This window comes from Budorcas taxicolor, chromosome 13 (assembly GCF_023091745.1).
Source record: "Budorcas taxicolor isolate Tak-1 chromosome 13, Takin1.1, whole genome shotgun sequence".
Taxonomy (NCBI): domain Eukaryota; kingdom Metazoa; phylum Chordata; class Mammalia; order Artiodactyla; family Bovidae; genus Budorcas; species Budorcas taxicolor.
The window spans coordinates 41,981,971-41,999,664 of NC_068922.1; the positions used below are offsets into that span (position 1 = coordinate 41,981,971).

At 50.2% G+C, this 17,694-nt stretch overlaps 2 pseudogenes; one reads left to right on the forward strand and one right to left on the reverse strand.

Moving 5' to 3' along the window:
* The first annotated feature begins 596 nt into the window (after positions 1–596).
* LOC128058045 (ribosomal RNA processing protein 36 homolog) lies at positions 597–3,653 on the forward strand (annotated as a pseudogene).
* A 10,089-nt stretch (positions 3,654–13,742) lies between these two features.
* LOC128058046 (cystatin-9-like) lies at positions 13,743–16,173 on the reverse strand (annotated as a pseudogene).
* Between the last annotated feature and the right edge of the window lie 1,521 nt (positions 16,174–17,694).

The window sequence follows — 17,694 nt, forward strand, 5'->3', positions numbered from 1 at the left end:
ATGTGCAGCAGGCACTGTGGTTTGCCATGAAGGAGTACAACAAGGCCAGCAAGGACACATATGTCTACAAGGTGATGAACATTCTGAGGTCCCAGGAGCAGGTTAGTGGCTCTCGCTTCCCATCCTTTGTCCCCATGCCCACCTTTGTGGGAGGGCCGTTGTCAGCTGAGAGCAGCTGAGAGATACCTGGAGCCAAAATTTATAAACTTTAATTTAGGGGTTTGGGGAAGAAAGTTAATTAAGTTTTCTCTTTTATAATTCTGGGGGTAAAACATAATATATCCATTCAAATAACTTAAAAGTAGTATAGTCGCATCAGAAAACATAGGTAAGAGCACAGAGGGGCTCTTAAAGGGGCCATGTTTGGGACAGTGTGAGCAGATATCATCCACCCGAGTGTTGACGAGGATGCGTTATAACACAGTGAACAAGCAAACAAACTCCACACCCAGCTTTCATTGTAAGTAGGAACCAAGGCAGAAGGGAAGATTCCTCTTTACAAAAAAATGGCTACTTAGAAATGTGAAAGAATAAGAAACTAGAAAGTCACCTTTTGCAACCACCATGGTGATAACAAACTCAGGCAAAGATCAGCGATGCATCTGCCACCCAAGATGGAGAGAAGTAAGGGGAAGGGGCCATAGCTACAGGGATTGCTTGTTAATTAATTACAACCAGAACACACGGGACAAACTGACACCACGTGCCTCTGATGCGACCTCACTGCAAGGACATGGCACCCCTTGTATACCGTGTTCCCGCCCCCAAATGTGTGAAGTGTTCGTGAGGGACAATTAGACAAGTCCATGTTACGGGGTGCTGCTTCCCAGGTGATGTTCGTGGTAAAGAACCCCTCTGCCAATGCAGGAGACGTAAAAGACAAGAGTTCAATCCCTGGGTCAGGAAGATCCCCTGGAGGAGGGCATGGCAACCCATTCCAGTATTCTTGCCTGGAGAACCCACATGGACAGAGGAACCTGGCGGGCTACAGTCCATGGGGTCACAAAGAGTTGGACACAACTGAACTGGCTGAGCACACACACAAGCGTATTACGGGGCATTCTCTAAGACCACTTTGAAATATCAGTGCTGTAGATTTCAAGGAAAATAATACTGATGAACCTATTTGCAGGGCAGGAATAAAGACACAGACGTTGAGAATGCACTTGTGGACAGAGAGAGGGAAGGAGAGGGTGGGACAGATTGAGAGAGTGACGCTGATGTATACACACTGCCATGTGTAACGTAGATCGCTAGTGGGAAGGCGCTATATGGCACAGGGAGCTCAGCGTGCAGCTCTGTGACAACAGAGGGGTGGGATGGGGCGTCAGAGGGAGGTCCAAGAGGGAGGGATATATGTACACATATAGCCAGTTCACGCTGCTGTGCATCTTGTTGGACAGCAGAACCTAACGCAACATTGCAAAGCAATTATACTCCAATTTAAAAATTGATAAAAATTTAAATATCAGTGCTGTGAAAAATGGGGTAGAGCAAGAAATGGTTCTCATGAAAGGAAATTTAGGAAGCATGATGATAAAGGCAAGATGTGTTTCTGTGTTGTCTCTTGGATTTAAAATAATACCAGGGACTTCCCTGGTGGTTCAGTGGCTAAGACTCCATACTCCCACTGCAGGGAACCTGGGTTCATATCCTGGTCAGGGTACTAGATTTCACATGCCACAACCAAGACCTGGTACAGCTAAATAAACAAACAAACAATAAAATAAGGCCATAAAGGATGCTCTTAGGGCAGCTGGAGGTTGGAATATGGACTGTGTCTTGGAGGAACCAGCACTGTGTTTCCTGAGAAAGAGTGTTGTCCTGCTGTCTATGCAGGAGCCCAAGGTGGGGTTGTTGGGGTGCAGGAAGCAGTAGTCACGGGTGCAGAAGGTGATGTGCCATGGATGACGCTGGCCTGACCCACACCTCTCCTCCACTCACCCCATCTTCTCTCCAACCTGTACTACCCACCTTCTAGCCACCGCCAACCTGCCTCCTTTTCCAGCTTCCTTACAGGGGCAGAAGTTTCACTCAGTGTCCTGACCCCCTAAGAGGTGGGGACACCTGGCACCTTGTCCATCTGCACAGGCTGTGGGTCCTGGGCTCCCTCTGGTTCTCTCTGTGGCCCCAGTTGTGTGCTTTGTGTTTTTAGGAAGCAACACCTGGGCCAGGATGTGCATTCACCAATGGGTGGCTGAATTAAAACCCCACATCCCTGGGGGCTCAGATTTAATAGCTGCTCTTAATGAAGTTCCTGCCTTTCCTGGGACTAGTCCATTTTTCTTAATCTGTGCTCTCTGTTTATATAAATAGAAATAGATGGCTCTGCTTTATAGGCTGATATGTAATCTCCTGGGCTTCTCTGGTAGCTCAGTCAGTAAGAATCCTCCTGCAATGCAAGAGGCCAGGGTTGGATCCCTAGGTTGGGGATCCCTGGAGGAGGGCATGGCAACCCACTCCAGTATTCTTGTCTGGAGAATCCCCATGAACAGTGGAGCCTGGTGGGCTACAGTCCATAGGGTTGCAAAGAGTCAGACACAACTTAGTGACTAAACCACCATTTAATAATAAAATAAACCAAAGACCCACATATCTCAAGACTTACATATCATTTCATACTGTTCACTGGTTCTTTTCATGAATGTCCATTTTATTTCTTAGTTCACTGTCAGCTCTAGAATTCAGGTAAGGATACAAAAATATCAAGTGGAAACAGGTTAAAAAAGAGGCTAGGAGAGAGGTGTTTTAAATTCACTTGAAAACATATTGAAGAGAGGAGTAAGGAAGAATATACTATCCCCAAACAAAAGTGAACAGAAAAATACTGGGTGACAATTCAGATAAAACTTAACAAAATAGGTGGCGGGGCGGTTGCAGGGCCTCCCAGCAGGGCTCAGCAGGACGGGAGCCTGCAGAATGACACATCTCACATGTCATTCGAGGAGCTGTTGGAACTGCAGAGCCAAGTGGGGACTAAAGCCTACAAGCAACTGGTAACAGGAAGCAGCACTAAGAAGCAGAGTTGTAGACCACCAGTCCAAAAAGCATGTGTTGCTGATAAGCACAGGCCTCTGAAAATGTCAGCCAAGGTCCGGGTGCCATTTTTGCGTCAGGTTGTCCCCATCAGTAAGAAGGTAGCCCGGGACCCCCGCTTTGATGATCTGTCAGGGGAGTATAATCCTGAGGTGTTCGATAAAACATATCAATTCCTAGATGACATCCGAGCCAGAGAGAAAGAGCTGGTGAAAAAGCAGCTGAAGAAGCGCCATTCAGGGGAGGAGCATGAGAAACTACAGCACCTGCTTCAGTGAATGGAGCAGCAAGAAATGGCCCAGAAGGAACGAAAGCGGCAGCAGGAGCTGCGCCTGGCCCTGAAGCAGGAGCGGCGGGCTCAGGCCCAGCAGGGCCATCGGCCATACTTCCTGAAGAAATCTGAGCAGCGCCAGTTGGTCCTGGCTGAGAAGTTTAAGGAGCTGAAACGAAGCAAGAAGCTAGAGAGCTTCTTGAGTCGAAAGAGGCGCCGAAATGCAGGCAAGGACAGACGACATCTCCCTTTGAGCAAAGAGTAGTAAGCATCCGTGCTCAGCTCTGCTGCTGCCCCAGGGAGAAGTGCATCTGTGGGGACACCTTTGGGCTTGGCCTGTTCTTGTTCTTTCCCATTCAACGGTAAGGTCACAGCTGCCTTGGAACTCGCCTGGCCCAGAGATGACTCGAAGCCTCTTGGACTGCCCCAGAGCTGAAAAGGAAGAGCAGCTGAGCCTTCTGCCATGCTGCACTTTGTCTGCTTGGATCTGGGTCATTGTCCTCGTGTCCTCCTCCCATCCTTGCTTTAATGATTCTGATACAGAAGGAAAAGAACCTTGAGGCTGGTTGAAGGCCAGAGTCTGAGTGGCTCCCAGGACTGCGACTTCATGCAGGAACCAGTTCATAAACACTCCCGTGTCTCATCTTTTTATCCTGCTGCTTTTGTAGGTGGCCTAGAACTACTGTTTCAGGGGCCATATGTGGGTAGACAGTAAACCTAAACCTCCTACAAAGTGGGAGGTCAGATCAGAGGCCCCTCCTCCTTCAGGCCAACAGATGACACCATCATTCAAAGAGGTACCCAATCCCACAACTCATCTTCTTAGGTTTGGTTTTAGATGCAAGGGGAGGTAGGAGGTGGGGACAGAAAGTGTCCCTGGTGATAGGTAAGCGCAGCTGGTTCTCGGTACTGTTTGGGTGGAGAATTCATGCTGCCTGTGGACTGGAGTATCTTCACGCTACAGTTCAGTTTAAAGTGGTCTCTGGTTGGGAGTACCTCCAGGTATACCTGGCAGAAGCAAATGCATTCCTCTCTTTTTTAAAAATATCTACTTATTTTGGTTGTGCTGGGTCTTAGTTGCGGTTCACAGGGTCTTTGTTTCAGCGTGCAGATTCTTAGTTGCAATATGCAGAATCTAGTTTCCTAGTCAGGTTAAACTTGCGAGAGTGGAGTCTTAGCCCCTGGATCACCAGGAAATTCCCAAAATGCATTTCTCTCTTGAGGATTGTACTTTAAACCCAGGCTTCAAGGAATTCCTTCAGATAAACTTTCAAGGCATATGAGCTCATAGTGAAAACAAGCACAAAAGGAAAAAAAAAAAAAAAAGGATAAGCAAGAGTCATTAGGAACAACAGGCAACAGAACCAGACCAGCAAAGTCTGAGCTGTTGGAAATGTAAAATACAAAAATATAAAATGTCTTATTTATGTTTAAAGAAGAGCTATGACTGATGAAAAAAATGTATCAGGACAAAAAAAAAAAACAACTTAACAAAATACCCACAGGTAGATGGAAAATTGCTCTATTCCACTGAATGACTTAAGTTAAAACTATGAAGATATTTATCAGCAGTTGTCACTCACAGCCTGCAGCCAAATCTGGCCCATGGCCCTTCTTAGTACATCCCATGAGAAATGAATGAATATAAGAAACAAAAGGAGACTATCTTGTGACATATGAAAATTATACTGAAACTTATGTCCATAAATGCAATTTTATTAGGACACTGCCAGGCACACTCTTTGAATGCCGTCTGGGCTGTGTCTGTGCTGCAAAGCCTGGAATATTTCCTCTCTGGCCCTTAAAGAAAAAGCGTGTAGCTACATGCTCCAGTTCACAGAGGAGGAAACAGGCAGAGAGAAATTTAGAAACCTGCCCAGGGTCACACAGCTACTAAGAGAAGAGCCAAGATTTAAACCCAGGCTGTCTTCTCTTAATCCACTGATGCTACTGCCTCTGAATGATGCCAGCTGGGCCAAAGATACGACAGTGCAGCCAGCCAGGAGGGCACGGTGTCACAGGAGGCCAACGGAGTCAGCGAGGCCTGGCCATGGCGGGAGTGAGAGGCTGAATCCACAGCTGGACCCTCATTTGCCTCCCTTTCCTGGGCAATCAGGGGCAGAGGTGGGGCCGGGGGTCTGTCAGTGGTTGTTGAGGATGATTTAGGGAAGTCTGTTTTTTTGGTAATTTTCACTTGGAAATTTACTCAAATACAAAGCACTCATTCTCAACTGAGCATAGATTTTGCTCTTCAGGGCACTTTTGGCCATAGCCTGAGATGTTTCTGATCATCACAACTGAAGGGGCTGCTACTGAGATTTGAGGAATGGAGTCCAGTAATGTGGGTCATCATGCCTCAGGCATAGCAGGGCCCCCACAGCCAAGAAATTCAAATGCCAACAGCCCCAAAGTGCCAACAGCCCCAAATGCCAACAGCACTGGAAAACTTGATATCCAGTCCTGAAAAATGTGCTTGGGGTACATTTGGAAGTAGTTTTGAAAGTGACCACTGATTTCTTTACATCCCCCATAGACATCAATCCTGGTGGGCACCCCTACAGGTGTCCTTTCAGACACTTAGTGCATAGCTGAAAAATTTAAAGTATGTTTTATACTCGTGAAACCGTACTTAGATTTCTGCCTAAACCCATTTTGTTCAATGCCCAGGTGACTTTTCCAGAATTCCAAAATGTTTACTCTGTTTTCTGAATTATCTCTTATTCTTGTGCACTCAGGTACAGAATCTAACTAACCTGGTCATTCTCTTTAAATATTCTTTCCTTAACGTCTTATAAACTTTGTTTTCCTTTTCAGATTGTTTCTACGTTCTGGCTATTGTACATAGTGCTGCAATGGAACATTGGGGTACATGTGTCTTTCTGAATGATGGTTTTCTCAGGGTATATGCCCAGGAGTAGGATTTCTGGATCATATGGGAACTCTATGCTTAGTTTTTTAAAGGCATCTCCATACTAATCTCCATAGTGGTTGTATCAATTTACATACTCACCAATAGTGTAGAGGGGTTCCCTCTTCTCCACACCCTTTCTAGGACTTTTGTTTGTAGATTTTTTGATGATGGCTATTCTGACCTGTGTGAGATGATACTTCATTGTAGTTTTGATTTGCATTTCTCTAATGAATAGTAAGGTCGAGCATATTTTCATTCTTCAATCATGGGAGTGGACATTTACCGTTGCTCATCTGGGTTTCTTTGTTAGGCCTCCTTGAGCACAGGGCTATGGTGGGCTCTGGACAGGGTGGGGGCGGTGAGGGGAGATGCCTGGAAAGTCAGGGATTTGAGAGGGTGTATGACATGGAATAAGGTGTAGATAACTAAAACTGCCAAAGGGAAGCAATATATTGTAAGTGGATTTCACTGAAAATGCTGATTCTTTCCCAAGCTCCAGTGAACAAACCATTAGTTTTCCCAGGAAAATGGTCTTTAGGAAATAGATTTCTTGATTTATCTCGATGAGAGCTGTCATTGCTTTAAGATTAAAAATCATAATGAAAAAAATTCAGAAACAGAGAGACAGAGAGAACAAGGTAAGGACCACTTCTGCGTTACCCCAAAACTCTGTCAAAAGAAACTATAGGAGGGAGGGATGTGGGGAGACATCCTTTGCCCCAAGCAGCCAATGACATGTTTGTTTGTCAGAAATGACAACTGATACCACATATTCTTTGATGATCTTTAACTTGAAATGTTTCACGGACAGGTCACAGATAGTTTGGATTACCTTCTTGAAGTCGAAATTGAGCGGACAAAGTGCAAGAAAATTTCAGGGAGAACTGAAAACTGTTTAGCACAAGAGGATCCCCAAATGCAGAAGGTAGGTGCTGAGACAGCCTTCAGCAATCTTGAATTATCTTGCTTGAAATCACTCATTAGCCTCCAGATTCTTCTTATCTCTTACCTTCTTCTTATCTCTGCCCTTACAGGGCTCATGCAGCTCTTAGAGATTCCCCATTTCAGATCTCCTATAGGTTTTGAGCTTATCTGTTTTCTTTATTGAGTCTTAGAAAGGAAGAAAGGGTAACTATCTGATCTCCTTGGGGAAAAGTTTTAAAACCTGATATTATCTTAAATAGTTATAGGCCTGGTTCACGGGAGGTAGGAAATTTAAAAATTTTCCAAAGTATTAAGTAGCTGAAAATCAACTACAGAAGAAAAAAACAAAATCAGCTATAACTACCCTTATGGAAAATTTACTGCTGTCAACTTATTGTTATATTTCCTAGTTTTTTCTATATTTTATATTTGTGTTTTTGTGTAGTAGGGAATTGCACTGCATACTGTTCCATAATTTAGATTTTTACTTAATAATAAAGTCTAAGAATTTCTGAAACTGTATAGTTATTTGAGGGCAGTATCACTGCAGACAGAGACTGCAGCCATGAAATTAAAAGATGCTTTCTTCTTGGGAGAAAAGCGATGACAAACTTAGCGTATTAAAAAGCAGATCACTCTGCTGACAAAGGTCCATATAGTCAAAGCTATGGTTTTCCCAGTAGTCATGTACAGATTTGAGAGCTGGACCACAAAGAAGGCCGAAAAAAATGATGCTTTCAAACTGTGGTGCTGCAGAAGACTCTTGAAAGTCCCTTGAACTGCAAGGAGATCCAACCAGTCCATCCTAAAGGAAATCAGTTCTGACTATTCATTGGAAGGACTGATGCTGAAGCTGAAGATCCAATACTTTGACTGCCTGAAGTGAAGAGCCGACTTATTGGAAAAGACCTTGACACTGGGAAAGATTGAAGGTGGGAGGAGAAGGGGATGACAGAGGATGAGATGGTTGGATGGCATCACCGACTCAATGGACATGAGTCTGAGCAAGCTCCTGGAGATAGTGAAGGACAGAGAAGCCTAGGACGCTGCAGTCTATGGGGTCACAAAGAGTCGGGCACAAATTAGAGACTGAACAACTAGAACAACTAATATGTTCCCCAACACTGCCAGAAACCAGCTCAATTCATCCTGATCCCCTGCAACCTGGAGGCCCCGCCAGTCTGGACTCAGTTCCTCCATGGCCAGTTTGGGTTCCTGGTTGCTTGGTCCTTTGTCCCCCTCAACCTGGCCCCTTAGTCTTTGTATCTTACACAACTTCAGTTCTACTGAGTGCCACGTTGATGTAATGGAGGTTTTCTCACTTTATATTTTTATTCTGATTGAATAAAGATTTTAGGCAAGAAGAGGGACAGAGTGATCTCACCCAGGTCAGAAGCTGGGAGCACTGCTCCTTCTGCAGGCCCTGTGTCTCCTCCCAGCTCCCCAGCTGCAAGCTTTTCCTGGTGGGACCTGGCCAGATTCTGATCCCCTTTCCAAAGCCTGTAGGACCCCGAGTATTAGTTCCACCTCCCCTGGGAAGGACCTGCTGGGCCTCCAAGGGCTGCAGGAAGTCTGCGTGGGTGGTGGTGGTGGGGAGTCTAGAGCTGGACAGGAGGATTTCTCCAGGCTAATTCATCCTGGGCTCCAACACTTGCTCTCCTGGAGCAAATGGAGCACTGACTATGATGCCCTCATATCACAGGGACATGAACCGAAGTGGCACTCATCTCAGTTGCAAACCTGTCTCCTCAGCCATCAGGTCAACTGTTCAGGGGCCTGTAGGGGCATGACTGGCCCCTCCTTAAGCCAAATCTTGACACCCGGAAATAGGAGCTTCTGGTTTTCTTTTTTTTTTTTTCCCTTGCTTATGAGTTATTATTCTTTTTTATCTCTTCCAGGCGTTTTATTGCACCTTTATTGTGGCATCCAAACCCTGGAAATTTGAACTCAAGATGCTAAAGAAAGAATGCAGTCCCATCTAATGGTCAGCTAGCCACTCTGCCGTTCTCATGTGCATTTCAAGAAGTGAAGATGCTTGTAAAACACTTAAATAAGACCTCTGACCTCTCGACTTCCCTTTAGTAGCCTGCTTTCTTTTTGTGCATTCTCCAGGCACGAAGGCTATGGATGCGGTGCTGGTAGGGTAGTATCTTCCGCTTAGTCAGTGCATTTACCTGCGGGGACAGTCTGCTCCCAGTGAATGGAAGAGAATGTGAACCTGTTACCATATTTCACCGAGCTCTGGGCACAAATTACTTTCCACTGACAGCTCTTTGTGTGGAACTAACAGGAAGCCCCACTCCTCCATTGCTTCAGGTGGGGAGTTTCTGCAAGGCCCTGAGGATGCATTGAGAATGTCTGTCCACGGATTTCCACGGAAAGCTCCCTCCCAGGGCTGCAGAAGGCACAGTGTCTTGGCTTCAGACACAGTTTTAACCCCTCCCAATCCAACCTGGGAGGTAGTTGGGTGACTGGGAGACTTGTGTTTTGCTTTCGGTTCTGAATCGAGGCAGGGAAATGCGAGTGATGGTGCAGGAAGAGAAAGCTGCATTTGGGCATGTGCCTGCGCATGTGTGTGCGTACTCGTGTGCGTGCTCTCAGAGTGGGGCTATGACCTAATGCCTTATGACTGATTACCCTACCCTCGGTGCTTCAAGCAGCTTATCTGTTTCGCTGTGGTGTCTGTGGGTCAGGGGTCTGGGGTAGTTTGGTTGGTGTCACTGCTCCTGAGGTCACTCTCAGGCTCTCACGGCACTGCCCTGGTCTGAAGGTGAGCCTGGCTCTGGGGAGCCCGCTCCCCAGGCGGCTTGCCCTGGTGGCTACTGGCTGGTGTTGGCTGTGGGCACATGGTCTCTGCTGTCCTCTGTGGGGGTCTGTCTGCACAGCTGCTGTGTGCTGGGTGAGGCGGACATCTTCCCCCAGACAGTGTCCGAAAATCCGGGTTGGAAGCCATAGCACTCTCGGTGGCCCAGCGTCGGAGGTAACACACCGTCCCCTCTCTGGGTTGTTGGCCACCTTGATTAACTTCAGTTCAGTGTGGGAGAGAGGGTTGCAAGGTGTGGCGACTGGGAGACGCCAATCAGGGGAGGCTCCCGCCGTGTGTGTGTGTGTGTCTGTCTGTCTGTCTCTCTGTCTGTGTATCTGTGCATAGGGCTGGGCTGAGACGGTGAAGTAAATTAACAAACGAAAAAGAAGCACTTTCCAGAACATAGTGGTGGACACGACAGCCCTGGAGGGCAGGTCAGGGCCAGCCAGGTAAGTGTGAGCAAGCACACAGGAGCAAGTGGGTACCTACCTGACTGGGTGAATCTCCTGGGACTTCTCCTGCAGAACCCTCGGTGGGCACTTGTGTGGGGCAGACTGGCCGGTGGGGGATCTGAAGCTCCTGAGAGGAGCCTGCAGCCATTGCAGGGCTTGGGAGAGAAACACCTCAGTTCTTTTTTTTAGTAAAGTACTGTGTAACTGACATACAACACTGTTAGTGCCAAGTGTAGAACTTACAGTGATGTAAAATTTCTCTACGTTACAAAGTGATAGCCACCATAACTCTAGTTACCATCTGTTATCCTCCAAAGGTGTTAACAACTTTATTGACTGTGTTTCCATGCTGGACAGTTCAGCTTCGTGACTCATTCATACCTAGCAGGTTGTCCCTCTTTATCTGTCATACCCATTTCACTGCTCGTCAGCATATGTCATCAAGGATTTGGGAGGGGGGCGAAGAAAGGCTCACAAACGCATTTCCCAGTAGAACATGTTGCTTTCCAGGGCTGACTACAGCAAGAGGAACCCAGAGTCCAAATCCCAGGGTGACTCTAGGCCTCTAGGGGTCTGGGGACCAGGAGGGGAGATGCAGCCTGGGGAGCAGACTGAGGCCAAGGAGGCCCCACAGCTGGTCCTGCCCATCACTTGACAGCCCCGCCCCCACCTCTGTTTCCATGGGTGAGGTCCAGGGAATCTGCAGAGGTAAGGTCTCCACTTGCTTGTTCCTTTGTGTTCAATCTTTATTTATTCAACCCTGAATATTCATTGGAAGGACTGGTGCTGAGGCTGATGCTCCAATATCTTGGCCACCTGATGCAGAGAGCTGACTCATTGGAAAAGACCCTGATGCTGGGGAAGATTGAGGGCAGGAAGAGAAGGGAGGCAACAGAGGATGAGATGGTTGGATGGCATCACCGATTCAGTGGAGATGAGCTTGAGCAAACTCCGGGAGACGGGTCAGGAAGCGTGGCATGCTGCAGTCCATGGGGTGACAAAGATTCGGACATGACACTGAGCGACTGAACTACAGCAAGGGCTCTGCCTGGACCCTGACACCTGGGAAAGCTGAGGAAAGTGTCGAAATGTTTCCTGGCAGATGAGAAAGTGGCCACAGAGCAAAGCACAGGGTCCAGAGGTGGCGCGTTGGCCACTGATGCTGTATTTCCCTCCACGGCCCTCTCAGGGCCCGGCCGTCAGCCTTGGTGATGGCGCCTCGGGCCAGCAGGTTAGCAGCTGGGAAGGCAGAGACCACGCTATAGTCTTGTTTCTGAGCTGTGGGTGAGGCTTGGGGCCCAGCGACCTCGCCTCTACTGGGGAGATGGGGTTGTTGCCCAGAGAGGGACAGCTGGGCCAGCAACCCACTCCCATGATTCCTCAGCACACAGATTCCAGAAGGAGGAAGGGGCCAGGTCGTGCCATCCCAGGCGAGGTGCACAGGGCCAGGGAGGGAGCTCCTCCCGCCACGACGGGTCCCTCCATCCACACCTGGGCTCACAAAGCCAAGCACCCCCAGAGGTCCTCCCTTCTGGACAAGTGGGCCCAGTGGGGCCAGGCAAAGCCAGGCCTTGCAGCCACCTGTGGAGGCAGGACCACTGACACAGCCCCACTCCCATGGGCTGACAGTAGCAGCGTCATCCAGGCGGAAACACCGAAGCCCTCAGTACTTATAGTGGGAATTTCTAATAATGTACTTTCACAGCCTTGAGAAATTTCATAGAAATAGCACCTGGAAAAACAGCATATATCAAGAAACTGTGTTGATGATTATTTTCCATGTTTTTCTTAAAATAATAGCCTTGTTACAGACCCCAAGGCCAGACGCAGAAGGGAGTATGACTGGGATCATGAAAGCATGGACCTTGGAACACTGGGTCAGCGTCAGGCATGAACACTGCCTATGCACTTGCTAATTGTTTCCAAAAATTTCCCAGAAGGGAACGGCCCAGGGTAAAAACAAGGAGATCTGGACTATGTCAATGTAGTGTCTTAGGAAAGAGAGATCAAAGAAAGTCTGTAGTCAGCAATCAGGAATAAAAGCTGGACTCCGAGTGGACTCTGCACCTCAGTCCCATAGAGGCAGCAGGCCCCCTGACACTGCAACACACTTCATGTTCTGTTTTCCATCTCGTTGCTCGCTCCCAGACCTTTAGGGCAACAAGCACCCCCTGCCACTGTCCCAAGGGGTGAGCTCATGAAGGGCCGGCAGCTTCCCCACTTTGGAGCAACCCCAGGGAGACCCTTCCCAGGAGCTGCTTGAGGGGAACAGTGAGGTCGATTCCTTGGAAACATGATGGGGATCACAGTGCCTAAAGGACCCTGAAAGCTTCCTTTGATGGAAGAGCCAGGAGTCAGGAAAGGCCTTGGAAGGAGCAGAAGGAGCGGTCGGGGCGGGAAGGGTCACAGACAGCGGGGTCTGTGACCAGGTAGCAGGGGGACAAGCATACAGCTGTGCCTACGCTGAGCGGTGCCCGCCAACAGTGAGGATGCCTGCAGCCGGGCTCCCCTCGGCCCTGCCTGAGTCCCGGGCTGGAAAGCCAGCCAACCCTGGGTGGAGGACACTTACATGCTGAAGAGTTCTCACACTGCAAGACTGGCCCCTTCCCCAGGAAAGTCTGCCACACACATGGGAGCAGGTAACACGGGGCTTTCCCTGGGGCTCAGCGGGAAAGATTCTGTCTGCCATGCCAGGAGCCACGGGTGACACGGGTTTGATCCCTGAGTCAGGAAGATCCCCTGAAGGAGGGCGTGGCAACCCACTCCAGGATTCTTGCCTGGTGAATCCCAAGGACAGAGGAGCCTGGTGGGCTACAGTCCATGGGGTCACAAAGAGTTAGACACAATTGAAGTGACTGAACACGCATGTTCACTCAGGCCACACAGGCAGGAACGGAGGGAGGGAGAAGGACCACACGACTGCTACCTAGAGTCCCAAGGCAACCACAAGCTTCTCCAGCAAACCTACCTCTGAAGGGCTGCCTGGAGCAGGGATGCTGAAGCCAGAGGCACAGCCCAGATGCACCTGTGCAGGCTGTTCCACCTGTGGTGGCTCGGGTGTGTGAAGGGGAGAGACCCATCCTCAGGCCCAGCCGGCTGCCCTGCTGGAAGGACGGCCCCAGCTGCCCAGCCCTCATCCTCTGGAACCAGGCTGCACAAGGCTGCTTGCAATGCTGATGTTTAATGACCAGTTCTACGGGGTGACATGGACAAGAGGTGTGTCCACATGGCCTGGGTGTGACACCCAGACAGGTGCTCAACCAGAGAACAGAACCAGAGCTGCTCGGACACCGAAGGGACACGACAGGGTGGCAGGGATGCCCCCTAGGTGGGGGTGTGGTCTCACTCAGCGGAGCCCTCCAAGCAGGTTTCGTTCAGGACTTTAAACTTTGTTCTCCATGGGTCAGTGGCGATCATAAAGTGTCCGTCTGTGGGAACAAGCACAGGGACAGAGTGTGGGGAGGCGGCCTCAGGAAGCTGGTATCTCTAGCTCTAAAGCTGCATCCACCCTACCTGCCTACCCCAGGTGGCCCCCGGAAGCAGCCCCAAGCTCATCCTAGATGTTCCCGACCTGGGACCCTCTGCTGACCCCAGAGGCACTTGGGTCACTCTGCCCTGCCAGGCCTGTGATCTCCAGGGCCTCCTCCCCCCAACACCAGGATGTCCCACACGATCCATGCCCCCAGTGTCCCACCGGGTCCTCTGACCTGACCCAGGCTTGTTCAGGGGCGAGGCTCACCCACCTTTCACCTGGAGCAGCAGCAGCAGGGTAGGGCCTAGGAGGGAGAGCAGGGGACTCAGCCTCCATCCGTCCAGCTCTGGGCAGGAGGACCACTCGGCCACGGAGATGCTGCCACTCCCTCACACACTCCTCCTGAAGGTGGGGCGGGGCGGGGGTGACGACCAGGGAGGGGACATCTCGCCTTCCACCCAGGGACCCGGACCACGTGGTCAGGAACAGGCTAACCCCAGGGGGACCTGGAATGCAGCAGCAGAAATGGGACCAGTGAGCAGACAGGCCAGGGGCGTACGAGTGACCAGTGACCCTGGGCTGGCCTGCCTGGCTGGCCTCCATCCTGCAGACGACCCCTCAGTGTCCTTTGGAATGCCGTCGTCATCACTCCCCACACCGCCTGCCCTGATGCAGTGTCCATGGCCCTGTAACCTGAGGGTGGCTGGTGTGTCTTACGTTGTTCACGTCTGGAGTTGCTTGAAAAGGACAGTTGTCGATGTCTTCGTCAAATTTCCCGCACCTGGTTCAGGCGAACTCCAGCTCCATGGAGAACACCAGGCTGACGTCCACCTGGGTTTGGACAGACACTGAAGTGGACATAGCCCTCCTGCCCCCCTTACGTGCCTGGCAGGTAGATCCACACAGTGGAGGCAGGACAGGGGTCTTTGCAGGAGGGGCTTGACTGCCAGTTTACTGGATAAATCTGGGCTGAGAAATGGATATTCCCTTTTGCACCCTGTTGTCACTACTTTCACCTGTCCTACGGCGAGGAAGGAGCCCCATGGAGCTGCAGTATGCTCTCACACACACATGCACACTCAGGCACACACAAGCACACACAGGACCGGGAGTGCTCCTTCTGAAGAATGTTCTTGGTGTTTTCGTCTGCAGCCCACGTGAAAACCACACGCCTCTGGTTACATTCTGTACAGATTCCATTTCTAGGAGAACGTTTTAGGATGAAGAAGGCCATCTGGGATGAGTATAAATCACACTGGATCACTGAAACACGGACATCACCGTATGTAAACTTGATGACCAGGGCATGTTCACTGCATGCAGCAGGGTGCCCAAAGCTGGGGCCCTGGGACAACCCAGAGGGAGGGGGTGGGGAGCGAGGTGGGGGGGTCACGAAGAGGGGGATACATGTATACCTGTGGCTGATTCATGTTGATGTATGATAAAGACCATCACGATATTATAAAGCAACTATCCTCCAATTAAAATAAATACATTAACTTTTAAAAATCACACTGGATCCATATAGACGGAGGCCCAGATGGAGCCCACAGCACATGGACTCCGAGGAGAGGCTGTGAGCTCCCAGAGGCCCCTCAGAACCAGGGGGCCATGGCTCCTGACGCTCCAGGCGCTTTCCCCCTCCTGCTATTCCTACGTCTCTGTCTCTCTCTGTGTGTTTTGTAAATTAACCTTTTAAAATGTTATTTCCTGGAAATCTTTTCTGAGTCTCTTTAGTAGTTTCTGTCTGCCTCTTTAAAAAAAAACAACAAAAAGGTAAGTAGCTTTATCCCCTTACAGTCTATATTTTGGTCATTCTTCTTTAAACAAGCTCAAATATAATGAAAACTGAAAATACATTTTACATGTGGATAGACTGATGGAGATTTAAAACACTCCCAAGTTATTTCTTTTCTAAAAACTGAAACTAACCCAACAGGTTGTATTTCCCTCTATTTTATGGGCTTCAGATGATGATCGAGACCCCTTGTTAAGCACCCCCCCCGCCAGGCCCTCATTAACAGCAGGTGTGCACCAGCAGCAGGGGAGGGTACCTACAGGATCCTTCCATGATTGCAGTACACACACTACTTTGTAGGCGTTCCTGCCCTGGTTCGTCAGGTTGTACATGTGCAAGGCATACTCCACGATGGCAGGGAGGTAGTTCTTCAAGAGTCTCTGTTCATCATCTCCCTCTTTCTCTGCGGGACCCCAGATGTGACTCCCCAGGGGCTGGGGACCTAAGAGAAGCAGGAGCAGGGTCCAGGACTGAGCCCACCTGCACCTCCACTGCCGGCCCATCATGGCTGCTGCCCCCAGGCACCCAGGCTTCACCCTTCCCATCTCCAGCTCCCACCCGGCCTCCCTGGGCATGGGTCCAGTCTACCTGCTCCAGGACATACTCCTCCCCTGGTCCGCCCCTCTGGTCTGACACCCTTTCCATTCCCTCTCGTGACCCTGCCTCCTCAATCCCGAGCTGATATCATTGCCTCCTGACCAGGAGAGAGAGCGAGACCTAGGCAGGGTGGGTTGGGAAGGACCAACCGTGGAGAAAGGTCTGCTGCTGCTGAACTCCAGCCGCATGCCCATCTTGGCATCTTATGGGGGTCAGAGGCTTATGGGGTACCCCAGACTTGGATGCTGAATCAAGGGCACAGTTGCAAGGGGTGTGAGTAGAAGGCGGTCCTGGGACGCAGCAGCAGGTGAGGGTTGGAGAGACCAGGACGGACAGAGCCAAAGAGGATGAGTGGCCCGGAGTCAGCTCTGTGGGTGACAGAAGGTGGTCTGCAATGGCTGGGAAGGACTCTAAAAGGCCTGCCTGAGAATCACTGGCCTGGAATGTGGGGGCTTTGGCTCTGTGGGAACAGGCTTCCCTGGGCTTCTACTTTCTTGGTGCTCCTCCCCACTGCAGGCAGACTGGCCTCGTGACAGAGACACGAGGAAGGAAGGAGGTGATGACAGCGGCCGTCAGCCACAGACCAGGGAAGGGCGCCCGTGGTAGCAGCCTTGAAGAGGAGTGGGGGTTGGCAAAACTGGGCATTGGACTGGGAATCAAATGCCAGGGGAGTCAGTGACGGAGGAGGGAGCTAGGGGATCCGAAAGACATCACATCATCAGTGCCTGGTCATTTTATCATGAACACAGCCAGGTCTGAGTGCTACCAGTGACGGAGCTCTGACAAAGGGGTGAGGAGGGGTGTGAAGAAGCCACGTCCAGGTCCGTGACACCCCCAAGGGCTCATCAGGACAGCCACGTGCAGACCCCAGCAGTGATTTCAGCCCCATAATTATCAAGGATCCCTGAGTGTCGTCCGGGGAGAAGGCCAGTAAGAGAGGGTGGGGCACAAGACTCGCGCAGGGAGTTGCTGGGAGCCCTGGATGGAAATGAAGGACAGATCCCTCCTCCTCCAGCCTGTCCACCTGGGTCACCCCAACGCCCTCCCCTCACTCCCTGGGGACAAGATGGATCCCCCTCCCCACCCCACACGGAGTGGGCTCCCCCCATGTGGGAGCTGCTGCCACTGTCCCTTCTGGACCTCAGAACCACGGGGGTAGCCAAGCCAGGTTCCTGCTCATGTTAGGACACGATGCAGACTTGTCCCCACTAAGTGTAGAAATCCACAGAAGCCTCTTCCTGCGGACCAATTTCCCCACTTCCATCACTAGTCAAATGGCATCTTGAAGAAAGTCCACGGCACTGGTCCAGCTCACAACAGGATGGAGTGCTGTGGCCGCCATAGCAACTGAGCCTTGGGATGGGCAAAAGAAACCTCGTCCATCACGAGCTCTAATGCTCCAAAGGATAAAGATAATGTGGTATGAA